The sequence below is a fragment of the Lonchura striata genome, chromosome 13 (assembly GCF_046129695.1).
Source record: "Lonchura striata isolate bLonStr1 chromosome 13, bLonStr1.mat, whole genome shotgun sequence".
Classification (NCBI taxonomy): Eukaryota; Metazoa; Chordata; class Aves; order Passeriformes; family Estrildidae; genus Lonchura; species Lonchura striata.
This window is the reverse complement of record NC_134615.1, coordinates 4,965,534-4,981,397: the sequence shown is the minus strand read 5'-3', so window position 1 is coordinate 4,981,397 and position 15,864 is coordinate 4,965,534. Positions and strand designations below refer to the sequence as shown.

The window sequence follows — 15,864 nt, the reverse complement described above, 5'->3', positions numbered from 1 at the left end:
GCCGGGAGCGCGCAGGGCGGTCCCAGGCTCGGCCCGCAGCGCCCCGCTCCGCGCGGACCTGCCCTGCAGACAATGCACGATCCCGCGGCCGCGGCGGGGAGCGGCCGGCGCCGCCACAACGTGGCAAACTTGAGAGGCGAGAGCAGCCCTGGACCGGCGGCGGCCCCGGCCGGCCCCGCCCGCGCCGCGGCGGGGGAAGATGCGGCGGGGCGCGGCAGGAGCGGAGCGCTGCCCGCCGGAGGCCGCCGCACCTGCTCCCGGAGGTGCGCGCTGGGGCGGGCGCGGCCGCCAGCGGGGCCGGGGCCGGCGGGGCGGGGGCCGGGAGGCGGGGAGGGGGGCGGCGGCTCCCGTCTCGGGCGGGCTGTCCCGCTTTACTCTCTCCTCCCCGCCGAGGATCGCGGGCGCGGAGCCGCGGCTGCGGCGCGCAGGGCGGCGGCGGGAGCGGCGCGGAGGATGCGCTGAACGAGCGCGGAAGGCGGCGCGGCCGCGGCGCAGGTCAGTGGCGAGACCCCCCCCTGTCCCTGGGCCCGGGACGCGCTCCGCCACCCGGATCCCCGCATCCACCGGCCGCTCCCCAACTTTTCCCCGCACCGCTTGGGGAAAGTGACCAAACTTGCGGCGGGGCCGCGCTGGGGCCCCTCGTCCCGCGTCCCCTCCTCAGCCCCGGCGGCGCGACCCGCTGACCTCGGGGCTGCTCTCCCGGCTCGCGGCGCCGGCGTTCCCAGCGCCGGGAGCCGCGGTGCAGCAGCCGCGGCCGCGCTCGGGCCGGGCGCGGTGCGGTCCCTCCGCCCAGCCCGCTCCGCTCCCCGCGCGGCCGGGCGGGGCCGGCCCAGCCCCGCTCGGGCACGGGGCGCCGGCACCGGGACCCACCTCCGGGGCACGAGGGAGCCGGCGGCTTCCACGGGCTGCACGCTCCTGGGTACGGGTCCGGCACGGGTTTCTGTAACGAAAATACGGCTCCAAAGCAAACTAGTTGACAAATGCAGGCTTCTCCCTAGACTGGAAACCCAGTTCATCCGGAGTTCAGTCTATGCCAGCAGGAGCGGTATGAGGGGACACGGAGGCACTTTTTAATTTCTGGAGCTATCTTTAGAGAACAGGAGAGGTTTCTTTGGGCGCTTCTCTCCCGCGGGAGTGCTTTTCAGCACGTCCCGATTGCCCTGCCCCTGCTCAGCCACACTGGCAGCTTGCAGTGCCCCTTTACACCTCACCCAACCCTCCAGAACGGGTATGTTCAAACATCGGCAAACATACAGGGTGCTGGTGATGGGCAACCGGACAGCACCCTGCTGACATCTGGGATTCCCGGGTGCTGCCTGTAGAAGTAGCCAGGAATGATGTGATACCTGGTCGTAGCTGTGTCATTCGTTTTTTAAGGTTTTTCAGGAATTAGGAAAACCCCTTATTTTAATTGTGTTATAATACTGCTTTCTATCTGTAGCTGACTTATGTTGCATGTAGATTAACATGTTTCTAAAAACCCAAAGATGCTCTTTTTTTAATGTTACACACCTACATAGAAAATTCTTGTATTTTATTGCAAGATTTAAAAGTTGTAGCTATTAGGAGAATAGACTGTATCTACAGCACCTGGAAGAGAGGGTGAATAGTAAACCTGAACAGTCTCAGAAATGAAAATTGGAAATGCTGCTGCTAAATCTGTTTTGTTTATCTGTGATGCTCACCATTTGACAAGAAAGCTATCCTCAGTTTATCCCGAGAAGATTTCATTTTGTCAGATCCCTAATGTCTCATCAATTCCTTTCATGTCCCTGGGATTTTCTCTTTTCCAGGATCAGGCCACAGCAGCTCTCTGTGTTGGGGATAACTGTTAAGCTCTTCTTTTGAATTCATGAGCTTCCAAATTAAACTTTTGCTGACACCTGCTACCTAGCCTGGTTGAGCATAATGACAGTGTCACCCAGGCTACTGGAGCTCTGCCACCAAATGAAGTAAATTGCAAACAAAAATAATGGTAAGGTGCCTGGACTAGGTAGCACAATGATTTGGGGAACATCTGGGAAACTCTGGCTACTGGAAATCCAATCAAAGTCTGTTTCTAATGGAGCAAACTTTCCAACAGCAATCATAGACAGGAATTAAATCCATAGAGTAGATGGCAACAGAGATTAATAATCATCATCAATTAACTGATGGAATCAAACAGAACAAAATGAGGGTAAACAAAAACCTTTCTCCCCCTCCCCCTTGAACGCAGCCCCACCTTCATTTATCCAGAATCAAGGATCTCTCCTGAGCACTGGTTTCAAGTGCCAAAAAATTTAGCAGGTGTCATAACATAAGGTCAAGACTTAATTATTTATATGGAGACATCAATCATCCTGTGGGGATGATTTATTTATAAATCACCAGAGCTCTAACACATGACAGTGAATTCTGATTTCCTCCTCCTCCTTCCTGAAGGCACCAGGAAGGTCCACACAGTGGCCAAATGGCCTCAGGAACATAGAGAAGTTTTTGCCCAGCTCCACATGGAGGAGGCTTTTCTACACCCTTTAGATCGTGCAACCAAAATACCACCGGGGAAATCTCATGCATATTTGCTACATCTCAGTAATGAACATTTACTGATTATGGATTATCTGGAGGATTTAGCTTTTTAAACATTATTCAAATTTTTATGTTTATGTAAGCTAATAAGACTGAGGAGATTCAGTAACTACTCTTTGCCTTATGGTATTTGAAAAGAGTGTCCATGGGGCTTAGCTCAGCATCTTCCACAGTCGCTTTTAAAAGACTAAAATAGAATTTTTCTGCCTGAAAAAAAACACCCTATCCCTACTCAGTATAATGTTCTTTGCTCACAATTAATGCCAAAAATCAATTTTCTAATATGCTTTTTATGTTTCTGCTGAGCACAAACAGGATGGCACAGTAAAAGCTTTTATTGCCATCTGATTAGGCTGCAGTGGGGGTAAGTAAGTGGCTTGGGCCAGCAGGGCTGCGAGATTGCTGTGCTGGATGCAGCAAACACAGAGAAGGGCATGGGCTGCTGAGCACCAGCCACAATCCTGCTCTCAGGGTCATTCAGGGAAATGTTACCAGCTCTGTGGGAAAAGCAGGATCAGGCCCATTAGGTTTTCTGATAGCTGGACAAAGTCATGAACATGTGCTTGGGTTGTTCCTTAACCTCCTCTTCTGGGATTTTGATAAAGGGTTAATTACAGCCAGGGACTCTCAGAGATTTGTCCATTTATTTATCTGTTAAGAGGAATCGTGTTATTGATCTTATTCACATGACTGTTTTTCAGGCAGGGAGGTGATTAACTTTGAGGGAAACTGGTAAAAAAAGATATAGGAAGAGAGATGGAAAAGAAAGTTATGGTTAAAATAAGAGTTAGGATAGAAGGTTTCCTTTGCTTTTCCATCATTATCTTATCTAGCTCAAACCCATCAGCTTTACCTTCAAGAAAAGAGGAGCACGAGTAGTATCCAGGGCATCGTGTGATCCTTCTGAACTTCATGGCAGGACTCCATTTTGGCAAGAACAAGTCAATAAGCTCTCCTGCACATCCATTATTCTATTCCCACTGATTTTAAAAGAAGACCATTTATCACTGTATTTCAGTGACAGAAATACTAAAATAATGTTTCACTGGGCTTATAAGAGGGTGTGAAAAAGGATGGATGAGCTGGCAGTGTCTTCAAGGAACAATTAAGACATTAAGTGTGGGGAAAATATTTTTAGGAAATAACTGATTAGTGAGAAAATAGAAATTTAGGACCCAATTCATTTATGATATGTTCCTCAAGCACCCTCTGAGTTTTGCTCAGAGCATGTGAAAAAAAAAAGAAAAATTCATAGTATTTCTTGTAGGCAAGACCAGTCATCTGCTTGTGTGTTTTTATGGAATACTGGGTATATTTATAGCATTTAGTAATTCTAGCAACATTCAATGTAAAGAGTAACAGATGAATGTATCGTGAAAAAAGGCACTGGAAAAGCAGGTGGAAAATTATTTCCAAAATATTGCAGCAACCAGGCTGGGAGAAATCTAGGAAGATAGTAAACATAACAGACCTAGGTGACTTCAAGCAAAGCCAGGGTTAAAGCCCAGGCTGAGCCCTGTGCACAGGTTCTGTGGAGGAGGAGAGCCAGGACTCCTGTGTGTGAGCCCAGCAGAGGTGGCCTCCACGCCACTCCAGCCTCAGTGCATCCAAGGACACGGGTGACAGTAAAATTGCAGTTGAGTGCAGAGAGAAGAAAGGAAGAGAATGAAATTGTATTGGCTCAACTGCAAGAAACAAATCACAGACTTCCCTAATCAGACAGATGATGCCTAACTAGGGCACAACATGAACCAAAAAGAAAGGTGGCAGATTTCACAGATTAGTCATGGCAAAAACGGTGAATTTCACAGCTTGAAGTGAATTCACGTTATAGGATGAAACAGCACAAAGTGATTAAGAGCTCTAACTGATAGGAGCAATAAGCATGTGAGACTTAGTCATCATCCAGCAGCCGATTGTCTCTGGCTTCAGCTGAGCCACAGGAGCAGCCCTTCAGCCTCCAGTGTTTGAAGCTGAGTGGGAGCTGGTGGGGACAATCACACACGAGATCCCACAGATGTTTGCTGGAGTTTTCTGTTTCTGTGAGGTACAACCATGACAAGCTGGAGCTGCCATGTAGGGAGATGTTCTGCAGGCACAGATGCCACCACTGAAACCTTGGAACTGTGGCAGCAGGACCAGCAGGACCTCATCTTCACAGCACAACCCCACTGGTGAAAAGCAGAGAGGGAAGACAGCTGAGAAAGGTTGGAACGAGGGGGGACACTGTTGCAGCACACTCCCTGCCATGCTGGGCATGACCTTCCAGGTCTGACAGTGCCATTTGCAGAGCCACTAGGTGCTGGCACATGCCACCTCATAGTAACCACACCACAGCATGCATGCCTAATAGAAAACAAACATTAAGCAGTCTATTCCCGTTTTCTGTTTTTTCAGGGGATCAAAACCAGTGTCACAAGCCTCTGTCACAGGTGGTGTTGCATGACTTTTGCTGGTAAAACATTTTAATAGCTGTGACAGCACACTTTGAAGGAAATGTCTGTTAACAGATACTGGAACGTTACCCTACTACTTGTATCCCTGCTTAGATGAAAATGAAAATTCTGGAGAAAAATGTCACCATTATATCTTAATCCTTTTGTTTCAATGTACACGTTTCTATCATAGCTATTGAAAATCCATAGAGCAAAATGGAAGCAAAGTGAGCATACACCAACCAGGACAGGGCCATCCTGGAGAATTCCTGCTCTGGCAGCAGAAGCCTAATTGAAACTGTTCCCGGTGGCAGGCCGTGGCCAGGCTCGGGCAGTGCCCCGAGTTGAGCCGTGCCAGGGGGGTTAACACACCCCGAGCTGGCAGGCACAGCCAGAGCCCTTCAGGGAGCAGAGCCTGGCAGCTTTCCTCTGTTTATTGAGGGTGTTCCAGCACCGGCGGGTCCACTGAGCGCAGCTGTGTTAATATTGTGCAGGGAGAGGGGAAGCTGAAGTTGCCAGGACTGAAGGCACAGAGGAACGTAATGGGGCAGTGCCAGTTCCTTCAAATCCCACCTGGAGCTTATTAGCCATCGGCAGGGGGTGGCAGAGCACCTGCACCACAGATCATCCAACACTCACCCTCTGTGCAGAGTCCAGCTGCTCCTCGACTGAGCACTGCACGGCCACAGCACAAGAGGATTTCCAGTTGTACCGTGAAGAAGGACCCCAAGAGGGATTGATCACTCTTGAACAAGGATGCAAATACAAAGTTTAAAAAGAATTATCATTTCTAAAACATTTTGAAAAGAATGCCCTTGGAGCCCTGGTTAGGAACTAGAAAGGACTTCTAAGAAGGCAGTCGGGGTGAGAGACCCTCTTCTCCTACAATGATTTTGGAACCTGGCAGGTTTTAAGAGGTCTTGCAGTAACATTTTGCAAATCAATGCTAGTTTGATTATCGGAACTCACCACCGTGCCAATTCATTGTCAAACCAGTATTAAACTAGGCATTTTTGGGGAATGCTTATAGCTCAAGGTCCATTAAATGTGGAAACCTGGCAATATTTCACCACCCTTAAAACACTTAATTTGAAATGTACATCAGAGCACCCATAAATGGTCTTTCAGTCTTCATCAGAATGAAACCTCTCTCTCTTGAAAGTGCAAGTCAGTGTCCTGGGAGAGGGGCTGGTGGCTGGGCTTGGGACGAAGACAGGAGGCAGGAGGGGCCTGATGCTGCCTGCAGTGTTACCACAGAGAAGCACAGCCACGTTAAGGTCTGCTAGGACCTGATCTGCTGACCACCATTCATACAACAACCAACTGGAGAAAGTCAGGAAATGTTAAGGAAATGGCAATCCTCGAGAGAGCACTAATTACTCACCTCGAGAAAGGTGGCCAGATCAGTTGCATAAACTTTCTGAGTGCTTTTTGAACCTGACTGCCTGTGATCTGACATTCACTTAAAGCTAGGAGCTAAATAAAAGTTGCTTTATTTTTTAACAGTTGCTAATTTAGCCAAAGCTGCAAGAGATCTTGGTCTTTAAGTCTGGGTTCCTTTAATGCCTGCACAGAAACAATTGAAGACAGGTTAGTTTCTCCTTCTGTTCAGTGTGATCCTCAAATACAAACCCGATCCCCTTCAGAGTTGGGAGAATCACAGCACTAGTTAGCTGGTGACATGTATATTTAGATGACTGACTTCAGGCACCTACATTTGAATATATGATTTAATATGCCTTCATTTTTATGTCCTGAAATTGGGATACTACTTAACTCAAAGAAGATCAATTAATTTTTGTGTTGCTTTTAAGTTCTTTAATGGAAGATGTTACATAAATAATTATTTAATATACTTTAACAGGTTTTTTTGCATGAGCTGCTTGATCTGCTTAGAGCATATAAATCAGTATGAGCTGCATTAGTAAAATAAGTTCAGAAATCTAAAGAGTACATCAGAAGTTAGACTGGTGCATAAAAAGGGGTAAAAGCTAAGTTGCTCTTTCATTGGCAAAAAGCAGACAGATTGGTTTTTTGTGAACCTTTAGACTTCTCATTTCTCAGGAATCACAAAATCTATTTGTGAAAAGATCTAGGAAATAAAGAAAGAAATTGTACAAGTGGCATCCTGGTCAGTAAAGCATGTGAGTCTGCAGGCACACAGACAGGATGATGCCATGAATCTCCCCTTTGTGTTGCAGTTCAGAAGAGGAGTTATTTTCTTCATCTGAGCAGATGCCAAAGGCTCAGAGAAGGGCGAGCGGACAGAGCGCAGCCCCTTTCTTGCAGCAGAAATGTATTTGCCTGGTTTCTCAAGTAAGAGAAGAGAGAATCCCATCCTAATCTGCAGTGGTGAAACCTCTTTGTCTGGGGGTTATCACAACACTGGGTGCAGGGCAGAGACTGACCAACTATTAGTTCATCCTTCCATCCCACAGACTAGAACTTCATCCAACACAGATTTCCACATCCACCAGTTTTAGGGAAAGTTCCTTCCCTGCATCTCTAAGATATACAAATACTTCCATGCTTTTTTCCATCTGTCCCTGAAAGCAGACTTTATCACACTCACATCCAAAAGCATCCCTCTCACACTACAGAAGCTAATTTATTACTTTTCTGGCTTTTCTTCTCAACCATTATTCAGATCCCATTGTTAGTGTTCCTTCCAGTAATACCAAAGCCCTGTGACAATGTTTTAACGAGTCACTTATAACTTAGTAGTAAAGTAATTCACATCTGCCTGTTAGTTATGGCTGTGTGATCTACCCAAGGAAGCTGCTGTCCAATAAATTACTGAACTGTCTGCCTTCACACAGTGCTCCCCAAACTCTCCAGCATCTCTTCCCTGCTTTCTATCACCTAACTTAGCGCCAAGATGAAGGATGACAGCTGTTTCAGCATTTAATGCCAGTATTCCTTTGCAGACTAGGGGAAGGGGATTTCCTTTCAAAATGCCACTCTCCCACTGAGACTGGCAGTAGTATTATCTCACATCTTTAAATACCAGTCTTGGAGTTATTGATGTGACATCAAGGTGCAGAGATTTTATGATGCAGAAAATTTACATGAGCAATTTCTTGCTTTGTTTTTTTTTGACATTTAAAATCTAAAGTTACTTTTGAAACCTTGAATTAACTAATTAATCCTTTTCTCATAAACACTGTAATTGTTTAATGCTTTGGAATAGTGCTGCCCATATTGTTTTGTGTACACTGCCACTCCTGCAGGTCTCAGTGTCTCCTCCCAGCATTAAATGTTGTATATGCTCCTAACACGTGTGAGTCTACAGCTCACATAAAGCTCTTCCATTCTGTACCTTACACAGGAAGGTTACTGTACTGATAGCAGCCACTACGTAGTATCTATAAATTACAACTCATCACACCTACCTGCACTGTGTTCTTCTGATACATTATTAACCTCTGTTGCAGCACTTTTACTTCAAAATACTAGAATCAGCTTGTTATTCTACCTTTAGTTTACACTGGGAGAAATCTCAGCTCAGGATAATGTCAGGAGATTATCTGAGGTCTCTGTTATAGTAGCAGTATGTGTTGCTAGCACAGAAATTCATCTGGTTTTCATAAATATTTGATGGGGCTCTATCATCCTCATCATCATTTTGGGCTGGTTAGAAGAGGATCCCCCCGCGATTGCAACCCATTTCCAAGTTGTCGTGGAAAGTCAGTTGGTGATATTTCAATCACAGTGTTCTTATTACAAATTCCATTCAAATTCTGTCTGAAAGGGAGTTAAGGTTTCATCCTGCTGCTTAGAGAATGATATGCTAAATGCAGCTTCCCATGGGCTTGGCTGCAGTCCAGCACTTTGTAATTTATAGTTCTCCTTCCGAGTTCTGCCTGTGACCTTGGGACTGCATGGTGAAGTTCTCCCATTTTGCTAAAGCCCCTTCCAGGAGCCCTTGCCCCCTTCCCAGGCACACAGGGCAGCTCCTGGGACATCAGGGAGTGCTCTGGCACACGGGCACGTGGGAGCAGCAGCACAGGGCAGCGCTCATTTCCTCTCTTTTACTAATAGGAGCAAATCATGGAACGTTGTTCTTAAATGACAGAAATTATTAGGTAGCTTCAAAGCATGAAATTCATTCACAGAAGAGGTTTAAATTATATTAGCCAAAGGTGTTTTCTGCAGAGACAGCTACAAAACAGCTCTAATTTGAGATCTCCAAACAGCTGTTGTGCCCTATGTATTTATATTGAAAAGATAACTTGGAAGATTATGATAACATGCAATTAAATTTAAAAAAAGTTTTAACATAAATACTGATCTTATTTATAGCATACAGGGAGTGCCTAAGAGGCTTTTTTGAGAAATGTGTGTGTCCATGGCCAGAGGAACTGACAACCCAGATTGTAACACATGCCACTTTTAACAGAAAAATTGTGTAATTGAGAGAAATTATTGCCCCTTGAAGATTACATTCATTATAGATTGTAACAGAGATATGTCTTCAGAATGACTGCAGTTCTCTTCACTTAAAGAGCTATTCAGGAATACCAGTGTTTGAGCTCATGGACATAGCTGCAATTGTTTTAGCAGAGTTAGTGAGGGAAAGCAATTTAAGAGGAAGGTACAGCAGACTCATGCAGCTCTTTTGTTTCTTTATTCTTTCCAGATTTTTCAAGGACATATGTTCTGAAAGTACTTACCTATTTGGATTCCTTAGGATGGAGAATAATTTTAAAATTAAAAAGGATGACTTTTTAAATAATGATTTAAAAATTATTTTTTAAAATTTTAAAATCATTATAGAAGTCTCTTAGACTTTTTATTTCACCAGTAATTGCCATGGATTTTTTGCAAAACAAGTGATATGGACTTTGAAACCAAACAAAAACAAATCTTCATTTTTTCATTTGGTCTTCAAAGTATATAATCTTGACATTTTTTGTGATTGGTACTTACCATAAATGAACGTTCTCTGTAACCCAGTTGTATCCCAGTTGTATCTGTTTTGAAGTGTTTCTTCTATTACCTGATGTGAAGACATCAGAGAATAATTATGTTAGGTAGTTCTTTGTAAACAATAAACCAGCAAACCCAAGAAACTCCTTTTGCTAGGGAGTTTGCTAGGTGCTCATCACCAAGATGCCACTGGAAGAACATACACCAGCTCCCTGGACCAGCCTAAAAATGGTGGCCCTCCCCTGGAGAACTTCAGCAGAAGTATGTTTGGCTTTTTTGCTTCACCTGTGACATACTCCAGGGAGATGATTCCTGCTGTGGGTGGTGCTCAGAGGTGAGGTGTGTGGACAGGCCCCCGGGCAGTGGTGCTGTGTGTGCAGAGACCTTTGCAGCGGCAGCGCGACGGGAAAGGACGGCTGGCAGTATTTATGGCAGGTTTCTGTGCAAGAGGTTTCTGTGCTCTACACTGAGTATTTATTCTGGCAGTAGCTCTAATTGTGCTGTAAACTACCCTGGGTGCTGGTTGCTGTGTGCCCAGGAGTTTGACTAGAAGCCAGCCAACAGTGAGCTCTCTGATAATGGTGCATCATTTCGCCGCAGGAGCCTCATGCCCGTGGGTAGCAACAGCCTTCCTGCTTCCTCCCACGCTCTCTGAGCAACCAAATCCCATCTCCAGGGTGTCTTCTGGACGATAAACTTGCTGTTGTTTATTATTAGCACACCGTGAAGTGTGAGGTGTGTATCAGAGATACCTTTCTCTCACATGTTAGAGTATTAATATCAACCTGTCTCCAGCGCAGCTGACCCCATACCTAGGGCAAAGAAGTAGTGGGGAGAGCTTGTGCAGACAGGACCCACCACCAGAGCTCATAATTTCCTCCAGGAAATGTCTTCCCTTTGCAAAGTCCTGCTCAGCCCTGAGAATCTCCTCATTCTTTCAGTGGAGACCAGTCAGTGTTGGCTTTTGAAGTGTTCTGAGCATAGGCAGTGGTTTCTTCCAACTTTTCAGTGTTGCAGAGTTTTTTGCATGATCATTTGTATTATTCATGCACACCTCCAGCTCCTCATCCTTAAGTGACTTTGAGACTTCCTTCTACAATCCATCATACCAGCAGCCCTCTTGGCTGGCCTTGCCTTGGTAACAACTGCTTCTTCTCACAGCAGTTCTCCTGACACTCTTGTCAGCAGGACAGAAAGCTGAGCTCAGTCAGAGGGGACTATGTGGAATTCATCCACATTTGGATGGGAAGGGAGGGTGCATGATGGATAAAGGAGATATGTGAGAGAGCATCAGAGAAAGCAGCTGGGCTAATTCAAAGAAGCAGCTCTTCCCTGTAATTCCATGTATCACCGTGTGCCGTTACCTGGAGCAGAGCCTGTGAGACCAAGAAATACTCGTTCCATCTGAACTGGTTCGTGTGGGTCTGATCAAAGCCTCTCTGCTTTTCCAGCCATAGACCATCTCACTGCCTGCACAAGCCTGCCAGTTATGCTACGCTGGGACTTTCCCTGTTTGGCTGTTCAACTGCCCTGTTACTTTCTTTTCCCCTCTAATATCTCACCTAAACTTTTTCTTTCTTAGCTTCAGGCCATTGCTCCCTAGCCTACAATTTTCTGAGATTGTGAATAACTTACTTCATTTCTGTTGTTCCTTTGATATTAAACTGTGGTCATGTTCACCCTGAGCCATCTCTTTCACTGGACTCTGAATTTGGCTTTCTCAGCATCTCTACATGTTATGTTCTCTAATCTACATGCTATTGTGTCCTCCTATGTTTTCATCTTCTTTTGAAGTTTGGTTGCTAGAAATAAAGAACATCATGCTTTTAGATGGCTGTTTTTTGTATTGACTTACATGCACTTCCCACAGCTAGCTGTATTTTCTTACCCAGAAGGGCTATTTTTGTTTATGTTGGTTTACTTTATGAAATTATCTTTTTCCTCTCCAAATTTAATTTTGCAAATGAAAATATATGAAAAAACTCTCCATTTTGCTGCCAAGTTACCAACAGAAATCAGTAAGACTAAAGAAGGCAACTGGTTGTAAAGGCTCCTAAGTTCAATTTTTGTTTGCTGCAAAAGCTTTGTGTGAGTTTGGAGCAGCTTCTGCACAGGTAACAGAGGCAGGATTGTCCTCAGGACTATCCCTGCCATTTTGGATAGTACTGTCAGCCAGCTTTCCCCAGACATTCAGTTTCTGCAGTAACATAGTCCCCTGTGATTTATCACCAAAATATGAATTTTTGTCCTATGGGAAGTTCTAAGTTTGGGATTTTCTTTAAGATTAAAAAAAAAATCTCAGTTTTAAAACTTGTCATGAAATACAAAATTCCTGGGAAGGAAATTCAGTTTGGTGAAAGCAGAAATGCTCCATCTAGATGATTTTGATCCAGCCTGGGTACTGGGATTTGGCTGTAGTGATGAATCTCCCCTTGTCTCAGCTCAGCATCCCACAGGAGCTGCCAGTCCCAGCCCACCCTGCCCTGGGCTCTCCCTAGCAGACCCCAGGGCTCAGCCAGCAGCAGCTTCCACCACCCAGCACTGCCTCTCTTAGCTTGTTGCTTTCCCTAGATAGCAAATCTACACTTGGCAAATGTGAAATGCAAAGAGCTTCAGGAAAAGGTTGTATCTCATCATGGAGAAGGAGATCATGCCTGGGACTGAGATCCTCCTATGGTGAAAGAATTGCAGCTCCTCGAGCAACAGGGAGGTTGGGAAGAAAGGAGAAATCTGAACCTAAATTTGTAAAATGAGGCCATAGTAAGATTTCTAACAATGTCAAAGATCTGAAAGATGGCAGCAGCCTCCTGCACTGTAGCATGCTGGGCTCTGTGGACATGCTTGGGATTGGATTTCTGCACATGTGCCATTCCCTGGCACTGATGGTGTCCCTCCTAAAACACAAGAACCCAGCAAGCCAGCTCTGCTTTTCCAGCCTCTGCCTCGTACTCCCCCAGCACTTGTAACCAGTCCCTTGGGTTGCTGACTCCTTTATTCTGTGAAACCACTGGCTCTTCCTGTCCTGGGCTTGTAATGGGTTTGCAATTAGGGTCTCAGCTCTGAAAAATCATGAGAGAAAGAATACCTGTAATAATACTATTTTTAAAATAACTAATTCACAGTTCTACATTGACTTCTTGGAAAAAAAAAAACCTCCAGTAACTATTAATAGCAATGCACAAGAGGACTGCTGACGTAAAGGACAGGACAAACTTTCTAAAATATCTCCTATCTTTGTACTCTATAAATATTTATTTGTAGCAGTACTGCCGATTTCACTGGCACTTCACTCTGTGTCAGTAGAGCCATGACAGCTTCACAGGACAATACCAAGTGAAAAGTAACATCTGCAGAGCACCTTCCTGCCAGAAGAATTGGCCTCTGAATAATTTTTCTTTTCAGTGGTTGAACCAGAATCAGTAAGGGGAAGAATTGCTTCAGTTGTCCAAAAGACAACTTGAGTGTTTAGTTTTTTTATCACTGAAACAGAAGTCTTCAAAACTGAAACTTATATCCAATACAAAAATTCCTTTTTTATTATAAGTATCAAAACAAAACATTTGGATATTTTTAAAGTTCAGAATAAAGTATCTCATATTTAATTAGTTGCTACTCTCATTAAAAAAAATCAAAAACCAACAAATAGTTCATAAGCACTTAGTAAATGAAAGATCCCAGCAAGCCTCAGTGAAATTTCCAATGAAGTAATTGCCTTTTAGACAATCACTGTTTTTAATGGACACTGAAATGCACTTTGGAGATGGGCTGTTGCATCTGTCTTTTAGTTAATTATTAAATTCAAAATATTTGAAATATATGTTGTAGGATTACTTTACTTTAGTTTTCCCAGCAGAGACCTTGACAGTTCCTGGATGATACTGCACCAAACTGTCCTCTTTAATGACATTTTCTTTATAATAATCATTGATCCACACGAATTTGTCACTTCCTAAATAGGAGCTCATTATTTACATTGCTTGTGAGAGCTCTGCCAAAGGCTGAGCATGGCACAGAGGATCTCCTGCTATGCAAGTTTGCCATATAATCACATGATAGTTGGATATGATTTGGATTCTAATATTTTGTGGCTGTTCTAAATACCACAGTGTACCAAAATACCCTGTCTTTTGTCCGTGTGTGCCGACAACATTCCAAAAGGGAAGGTAAAATCCTGTGGTGAATCATAAGCAAAATAAACTGATTTGGAAGGCTGTATTTCCCACCTGTCCCCAAGAACAAGAGCCTCTCATCTCCTTCTCTACCCTGTTTGTTTAATAGGTTGACCATCCCAACCCAGTAGTTGATGCGATAGGAACACAAAGGTCTTTGCCATCCTTCAGCAGATGGCAGGGATGGCTGATCCTGTCTGGGCCCTCAGCATGAGCCCAGCCCAGGAACAGGCTGTGCTCTGCTGGAGGAGCAGGAGGGCAAAGACAGGGAGAGGCCGAGGAGCCTCTCCCATAGTCCATGGTGAGACACCAATCCATTAACTGCTTTTGCCTCTCCTGACCTCCTGTCCCTCACCCTGCTCTCAGCATATCCCTCCCCAGCCCCCACACTGACTGCAAAATACACTAAATAAAATCAGGCAGACAGCAGCCCATGCTTAAGGCACGGAAAGAGGGCTCTGGGCTGTCCAGGGGCCCGGGTGAGGCAACAGACATGAGGCAAAGGGGTAAAAGGGTGCAAGAGGAAGGTATAAATTCAACACCTAGAGCTGAGACTCAAATATAGGAGTAAGAATCCAGATGAGCTGAAAGGGGAGCTGGCGTCCATGCTCCAAGGGATTCATGGAGAACAGAAGGCTGCCTGACTTCTAAAGTGTCCTTTCAAGGACACCAAGGAGGATGGGAACAGTTTACAGCAATTCCTGGTGGCAGAGACAGGATGAGCCTCCCACAGGCTGGACCTTCAATCAAAGTATGGCAAAACCTTGCTTTTCCCTCTCACTGCTCTAGGTCTTGTCCTAGAGTGACCTTGAATGTTATGAAAGCAAACACCTTCTGGAAATGAAATTGTAACTTGTGGTATAAGAGCACATGTGAAGCTCTAAAAAACCGCAGACATTACAAAACCATGTTTTAGTGGGTCTGGTCCTAAGGAGCAGCTGTGGCTTCCAGCTATTTTACAGAGCCTTGAGAGGCATCATCCTCTATAATTTTTAAAAGAAAAGACATCAACACTTTTGTGACTTCTTCCCTTTATAGAGAGGGGGAAGAGATGGGGAAGGCTTCCCCGTCCTTTCTCAGAGAATCCCCTGGATAAAGGAAAGGGGAGTCCTTTAGGACCCTTCTAGATATCACTACAACACTTACTCTTTTTTAGTGATTTCCAGCAATTCTCACAGATGAGTGCCCCCTCAGGACAGTTCTGCTCACAGACACATAATGCTCTGTTTTCCCCTTCCCTCAGCACCTCCCCTGAAATGGTATCCTTGGGAAGAAGAAAGGTTTACAGTTCTTGCCCCTTTTTCATCTTGTAAGCTGTACTCATTCTCTGCTGCTACACAAGCAATAAACCAGGCACCCAAGCAGGGATTGTCTTAGTAATATTCCATTTCTCTGTCAGACTTTAGGTCAGGTGATAATTTTGGGTGAGGCATTGTCTGCAGAGACAATGAATGCAAGAAGCTATCTTTATCCCAGCAAGGGATAAACTAGATGATCCAAGTGATTTTCTCTGTCACTATCTATGTTTCTACTATGGAATAAACTGCTGGACGAGGAGAAGGATTTATTGCTTGGACTGCAGTGATGGATACTTCCAAAAAAGCTCAACTGAGGTTACCTCCTCACTGCCTCATAAGGGCAGTGTGTGTCCAGCAAAAAAAAGGATATTTAGCTGCTGTGCAGAGACAACCTGAAGAGCACAGCATACTCCCCTGAAGGGTGTCACAGATGGCAAAGATTCTTGGTGTGGATGGCTCCAG

The 15,864-nt window shown here is 45.0% G+C and overlaps 1 protein-coding gene across 2 annotated transcripts in view; it reads left to right on the top strand.

Moving 5' to 3' along the window:
• The first annotated feature begins 387 nt into the window (after nucleotides 1-387).
• Nucleotides 388-15,864, top strand: part of CHST8 (carbohydrate sulfotransferase 8) — a 181,268-nt gene continuing 165,791 nt past the window's right edge. For both annotated transcript variants that reach the window (XM_021536688.3, XM_021536685.3), the window contains exon 1: nucleotides 388-495. The gene's annotated coding sequence lies outside the window, so the exon portion shown is untranslated. The remainder of the gene's footprint in view (nucleotides 496-15,864) is intronic.